The sequence below is a fragment of the Bos indicus genome, chromosome 26 (genome assembly GCF_029378745.1).
Source record: "Bos indicus isolate NIAB-ARS_2022 breed Sahiwal x Tharparkar chromosome 26, NIAB-ARS_B.indTharparkar_mat_pri_1.0, whole genome shotgun sequence".
Lineage (NCBI taxonomy): Eukaryota > Metazoa > Chordata > Mammalia > Artiodactyla > Bovidae > Bos > Bos indicus.
This window is the reverse complement of record NC_091785.1, coordinates 1995372-2002510: the sequence shown is the minus strand read 5'-3', so window position 1 is coordinate 2002510 and position 7139 is coordinate 1995372.

The window sequence follows — 7139 nt, the reverse complement described above, 5'->3', positions numbered from 1 at the left end:
GGCTGCAGTCCATGCGGTCGCTAAGAGTCGGACTCGACTGAGCGACTTCACTTTCAGTTTTCACTTTCATGCATTGGAGAAGAAAATGGCAACCCAGTCCAGTGTTCTTGCCTGGAGAATCCCAGGGATGGGGAATCCTGCTGGGCTGCCGTCTGTGGGGTCGCACAGAGTCAGACACGACTAAAGAGACTTAGCAGCAGTAGCAGCAGCAGGTGTGAGTGAACTCTGATAACATTTTCTTATGAAAAGCATTAAAATGGCAAACCAAGTCTTTTAGCAGAGTCTGCTCAACTCTAGAGAATTTACCTTTACTACAATCCTGCAACATCTTATACTTTTCAGCTTAATGTATGTAAAAAAAGTAAGCATCAATATCAGGTTCTGTAGTACAGAGTTTTCCTATCAGCCTTTCGTAAATTATATAAAGACTAGACTGAAAGAATTGTGCCTGGGACTCCATCATTTTGCATTGGGACTCCATCATTATGCATTGGGAGGAGGACAGGTATATTGTTTATCTGTTAAAATCATAAAGCTTGGGGTTACCAAAAGAAAGCACTCAGGGCTGAATTTGAGGAAAGGGAACCTGAACCATGATAAGGTTATTGCTTTTAATAAGATTCACATTCCTTCAATAAGTCACATTGTGGAGCCAATATTTTCTGAAGATTTTGTCCAGTGATTTTTAGGGAGGAATAATCAAATCAGGAGGGAGTGAGCACTACTTGGGCATGGGAATGCAGATACTATCAAATGGTGAACTTCACTGCATTTTTAACCACTTATTCTAGAATATATTGAGACTATTTTTTATGAATTTATTCAAAGTTTAGAGAAATAAACATTCCTTATGCTCAAACTAAATAGGTCAACGTCTATACTGGAATATCTTAAAGAAAGAAATATTTGAAAACTAAAAGTTTTGAGCTTCAGAGATGATATTATAGAGATAATTTAAAGGTAATGGTTTTTGAAACTTCTGTAATGGATCCATAGATATCTAATGGCCTGAAAAACTAAGATAATTCCAAAAGACTATGAGCCCAGAAAATGTCAAAGGAATGAGAGTTAAATGAGATGACCTAGTTATAGTTAATTAAATTACGTAGTAGTTATAATTTTAAGATTATAAAGTATAATCTGATATGAAATAGCCATGTGAGTTATACAAGACGAAAAAGGATCAGATGATACATAGGAACATAAAACTGATTATCTTTTACTTTTTTTAGTCATCATAGACACAAATATTCATTATGCTATTTAATGAGCAATGATGAGCTGTTGTAACCCAAGCTTTCTTCTTTTTGCAAACTGTTAATCTAAATCTAGACTAGTTGATTAGCTCTAGGATGGACACGGGGTTCACACAATCATCCTTGAGTGTGTACATTAAAGCTTATGGTATAAAATTTAACCTGAAGATTAACTGATGATATAAGGAAATATGTATGTAAAAATTTGATTTCAGAATGTCTGTTCCTCATATTAGCATATCTTGGGGGTCAACATGGCTTAGAAAAAAGTATTGGTCTTAATTTTTTAAAATATGCTTTATGTTATTGAATACTTGGGGAGGCTATTTCCCTTATAAGAAGATTTAATCATAACACAAAATGTGCCAAAGGAGAAAAGGCATGGACTTTACAATAAGAAACATCTTCTTTTTTTTTTCCCTCTGACATTCTTTCTACATTTAACATACATTTATTGAGCCCGTTATGTGTTCTGGAGTCTACAATAGGTATTGATATAGCCACACAGTAAGTGAGTGGTTGTGATTATATTATATAACTTTTCTCCATATAAGTCTTATTACCTTTTAATTATGTGAATAGTGAGATATTGAGTGTCAAGTTGATATAACAGGGTAACCAGGCAGTACTGTTTTATTTTTATAATTTCAACCTTAAAATATCCAAGGTAGCATTTACTTTCCATGTTAACACCAGATTCAAAGTATGCATTAATATAGAGAAATCTATAAAATGTTTTTATCAAAAACACTTTTCAAACTATCTTTTCTTACTGCAAATCTATTTTCATCCAACATTTCATAGTCAGAATTCTTTGACTCTAGTTTCATTCAAATTTCTTATTCCTCACTTACTATTTCCTTCTTAAATGTATGACCTCACTAGTTCAGTTCAGTTGCTCAGTGTGTCCAACTCTTTGCGACCCCGTGGATTGCAGCATGCCAGTCTTCCCTATCCTTCATCTCCTGGAACTTGCTCGAACATCTCATCCTCTGTTGTCCCCTTCTGCCCTGCCATTTATCTTTCCCAACATCATGATCTTTTCCAATGTCTTGGCTCTTATCAGGTGGCCAAAGTATTGGAGCTTCAGTATCAGTCCTTCCAATGAACAGTCAGGGTTGATTTCATTTCAAATTTATTGGTTTAATCCCTTGCTGTCCAAGGGACTCTCAAGAGTCTTCTCCAAAACCACAGTTTGGAGGCTTCAATTCTTCGAGCTCAGCCTTCTGTATGGCCCAACTCTCACATCTATACATGACTACTGGAAAAACCATATCTTTGACTAAATGGACCTTTGTCAGCCAAATGATGCTGCAATCACCATCTTCATTGATTTTAGAGCCCAAGAAAATAAAGTCTGTCACTGTTCCCATTGTTTCCCCATCCATTTGCCATAAAGTGATAGGACTGAATGCCATGATCTTAGTTTTTTGAACATTGAGTTTTAAGCCAGCTTTTTTATTCTCCTCTTTCACCTTCATCAAGGGGCTTTTTAGTTATTCTTTACTTTCTTCCATAAGGGTGGTGTCATCTGTATATCTGAGGTTATTGATATTTTTCCCAGCAATCTTGATCCCAACTTGTGCTTCATCCAGCTGCATTTTGCATGATATATTTGCATATAAATTAAATAAGCAGGGTGACAATATACAGCCTTGCTGTACTCCCTTCCCAATTCTGAACTAGTCCATTGTTCCATGTTCAGTTCTCAATGTTGTTTCTTGAACTGCATACAGGTTTCTCAGGGGACTGGTAAGGTGGTCTAGTATTCCCATCTCTTTAAAAAATTTTCCATAGTTTGCTGTGATCCACATAATCAAAGGCTTTAGCATAGTCAATGAAGCAGAAGTATCAGTTTTTTTCTGGAATTTTCTTGTTTTTTCTATGATCCAATAGATGTTGGCAGTTTTATCTCTGGTTCCTCTGCTTTTTCTAAATCCAGCTTGAACATCTGGAAATTCTTGGTTCACATACTGTTGGAGCCTAGCTTGGAGGATTTTGAGCATTACTTTGCTAGCATGTGAAATTAGAGCTATTGTGCAGTAGTTTGAACATTCTTCGGCACTGCCTTTCTTAGAGATTGGAATTAAAACTGACCTTTTCCAGTCCTGTGGCCACTGCTGAATTTTCCAGATTTGTTGGCATCTTGAGTGCAGCCCTTTCACAGCATCGTCTTTTAGGATTTGAAATAGCCCAATTGGAATTCCATCACCTCCACTAGCTTTGTTTTTAGTGATGCTTCCTAAGGCCCGCTTGACTTTGCACTCCAGGATATGTGGCTCTAGATGAGTGATACCACCATCATGGTTATCTGGGTCTTTAATATTTTTCTGTCTAGTTCTGTGTATTCTTGCCACCTTTTCTTAATATCTTCTGTTTAACTCTTTTCCAATGAGCTGCCTCTTTGCGTCAAGTGGCCAAAGTATTAGAGATTCAGTTTCAGCAACAATCTTTCCAATTAATATTCAGTGTTGGTTTTCTTTAGGATTTACTGGTTTGATCTTGCAGAACAAGGGACTCTCATGAGTCTTCTTTAGCAGCACAATGTGAAAGCATCAGTTCTTCATTGCTCAGCCTTCTTTATGGTCCAATTGTCATATTCATACATGACTACTGGTCATTTATAAATTTATAATGACTACTGGTCCTTTACAAATCATAAATTTGATTATATGGACCTTTGTGAGTCAAGTGATGTTTATGCTTTTAATACACTGTGTAGGTTTGCCATAGCTTTCTAGGCAAGGAGCAAGTGTCTTTTAATTTCATGGCTGTGGTCACCATCCATAGTGATTTTGCAAAGAAGAAAAGAAAATCTGTTACTATTTCCATTTTTTCCCCTTCTACTTGCCATGAAGTGATGGGGCCAGATTCCATGATGTTAGTTTTTTGAAAATTGAGTTTCAAGCCAGCTTTTTCACTGTCTTCTTTCACCCTCATCAAGAGACAGTTTTGTTTCTCTTCACTTTCTGTCATTGGAGTGATGCCATCTGAGGTTGTTGATATTTCTGTTCTTGTATTTCTTTTCCTTTGGGATGGTTTTGACTATTGCCTCCTATACCATGTTATGAACTTCCATCCATAGTTTTTCAGACACTCTGTCTACCATACCTAATCTCTTGAATCTGTCCATCACCTTCACTTTATAATCATTCAGGATTTGATTTAGGTAACACCTGAATGTCCTAGTGGTTTTCCTTACTTTCTTCAATTTAAGCCTGAATTTTTAAAAAGGAGCTCATGATCTGAGCCACAGTCAGCTCTCAGTCGTGTTTTAGCTTACTGTATAGGGTTTCTCTGTCAGTTACAAAGAATATAATCAATCTGATCTCAGTATTGACCATCTGGTGATGCCCATGTACAGAGTCATCTCTTGTGTTGTTGGAAGAAGGTATTTGCTATGAGCAGTGTGTTCTCTTGGCAAAAATCTTTTAGCCTTTTCCCTCCATAGAACCGTTCAATTTCAGCGTCTTCAGAATCACTTAAGGCATAGACTTGGATTACTGTGATTTTAAATGGTTTGCTTTGGAAATGAAACAAGATCATATTGTCATTTTTAGGATGGAACACAAGTACTGCATTTCAGACTCTTTTATTGCCTATGAGGCGTACTCCATCTCTTTTTAGGGATTCTTGCCCACAGTAGTAGATATAATCAGTTCAGTTCAGCTCAGTCACTCAGTCATGTCTGACTCTTTGCGACCCCATGGACTGTAGCATGCCAGGCTTCCCTGTCCATCACCAACTACTGGAGTTTACTCAGACTCATGTCCATTGAGTTGGTGATGTCATCCAATCATCTCATCCTCTGTCATCCACTTCTTCTCCTGCCTTCCATCTTTCCCAGCATCAGCGTCTTTTCAAATGAGTCAGTTCTTCACATCAGGTGGCCAAAGTATTGGAGTTTCAGCTTCAGCATGAGTCTTTCCAATGAATATTCAGGATTGATTTCCTTTAGGATGAACTGCTTCAATCTCCCTGCAGTCCAAGGGACTCTCAAGAGTCTTCTCTAACACCACATTTCAAAAGCATAAATTCTTTGGCGCTCATCTTTCTTTACAGTCCTACTCTCATACCCATACATGATTACTGGAAAAACAGTAGCTTTGATAAGATGGAACTTTGTTGGTAAAGTAATGTCTCTGTTTTTTAATATGCTGTCTAGGTCATAACTTTACTTCCAAGAAGCAAATGTCTTTTAATTTCATGGCTGCAGTCACCATCTGCGTGATTTTGAAACCCAACAAAATAAAGTCTATCACTGTTTCCATTGTTTCCCCATCTATCTGCCATGAAGTGATGGGACCAGATGCCGTGGTCTTCATTTTCTGAATGTTGAGCTTTAAGCCAACTTTTTCACTCTCCTCTTTCACTTTCATCAAGAGACTCTTTAGTTCTTCTTCACCTCCTGCTATAAGGGTGGTGTCATCTGCATATCTGAGGTTATTGATATTTCTCCCAGCAATCTTGATTCCAGCTTGTGCTTCATCCAGCCCAACATTTCTCATGATGTATTCCGTATATAAGTTAAATAAGCAGGATGACAATATATATCCATGATGTACTCCTTTCCCAATTTGGAAGCAGTCTGTTGTTCCATGTCCAGTTCTAACTGTTGCTTCCTGACCTGCATACAGATTTCTCAGAAGGCAGGTCAGGTGGTCTGGTATTCCCATCGCTTGAAGAATTTTCCAGTTTGTTTTGATCTTCACAGTCAAAGGCTTTGGGGTAGTCAATAAAGCAGAAGTAAATGTTTCTCTTGAACTCGCTTTCTTTCTCAGTGATCCAAAGGATGTTGGCGATTTGATCTCTGGTTCCTCTGACTTTTCTAAAACCAGCCTGAACATCCGGAAGTTCATGGTTCACCAACTGTTGAAGCCTGGCTTAGAGAATTTTGAGCATTACTTTGCTACTGTGTGAGATGAGTGCAATTGTGTGGTAGTTTGAGCATTCTTTGGCATTGCCTTTCTTTGGGATTGGAATGAAAACTGACCTTTCCCAGTCCCATGGCCACTGCTAAGTTTTCCAAATTTGCTTGCATATTGAGTGCAGCACTTTCACAGCATCATCTTTTAGGATTTGAAATAGGTCAACTGGAATTCCATTACCTCCACTAGCTTTGTTCACAGTGATGCTTCTTAATGCCCACTTGACTTTCCATTCCAGGATGTCTGGCTCAAGGTGAGTGATCATACCATTGTGATTATCTAGGTCATGAAGATCTTTTTTTGTATAGTTCTTCTGGGTATCTTCTTAATATCTTCTGCTTCTGTAAGGTCTATACCATTTGTCTCCTTTATTGTGCCCATCTTTGCATGAAATGTTCCCTTGGTATCTCCAATTTTCTTGAACAGATCTCTAGTATTTCCCATTCTATTGTTTTCCTCTATTATTTGCGTTGATCACTGAGGAAGACTTTCTTATATCTCCTTGCTATTGTTTGGAACTCTGCATTCAAATGGGTGTATCTTTCCTTTCCCCCTTTGCCTTTCACTTCTCTTCTTTTCACAGCTATTTGTAAGACCTCCTCAGACAACTATTTTGCCTTTTTGCATTTCTTTTTCCTGGGGATGGTCTTAATCACTGCCTCCTGTAATGTCATGTACTTCCATCCATAGTTCTTCAGGCACTCTGGTTATTAGATCTAATCTCTTCAATCTATTTGTCACCTCCACTGTATAATTGTAAGGAATTTGATTTATGTCATACCTGAATAGTCTAGTGGTTTTCTCTACTTTCTTCAATTTCAGTCTGAATTTAGCAATAAGGAGTTCATGATCTAAGCCACAGTCAGCTCCCAGTCTTGCTTTTGCTGACTGTATATAGCTTCTCCATGTTTGGCTGCAAAGAATATAATCAATCTGATTTCAGTATTGACCATCT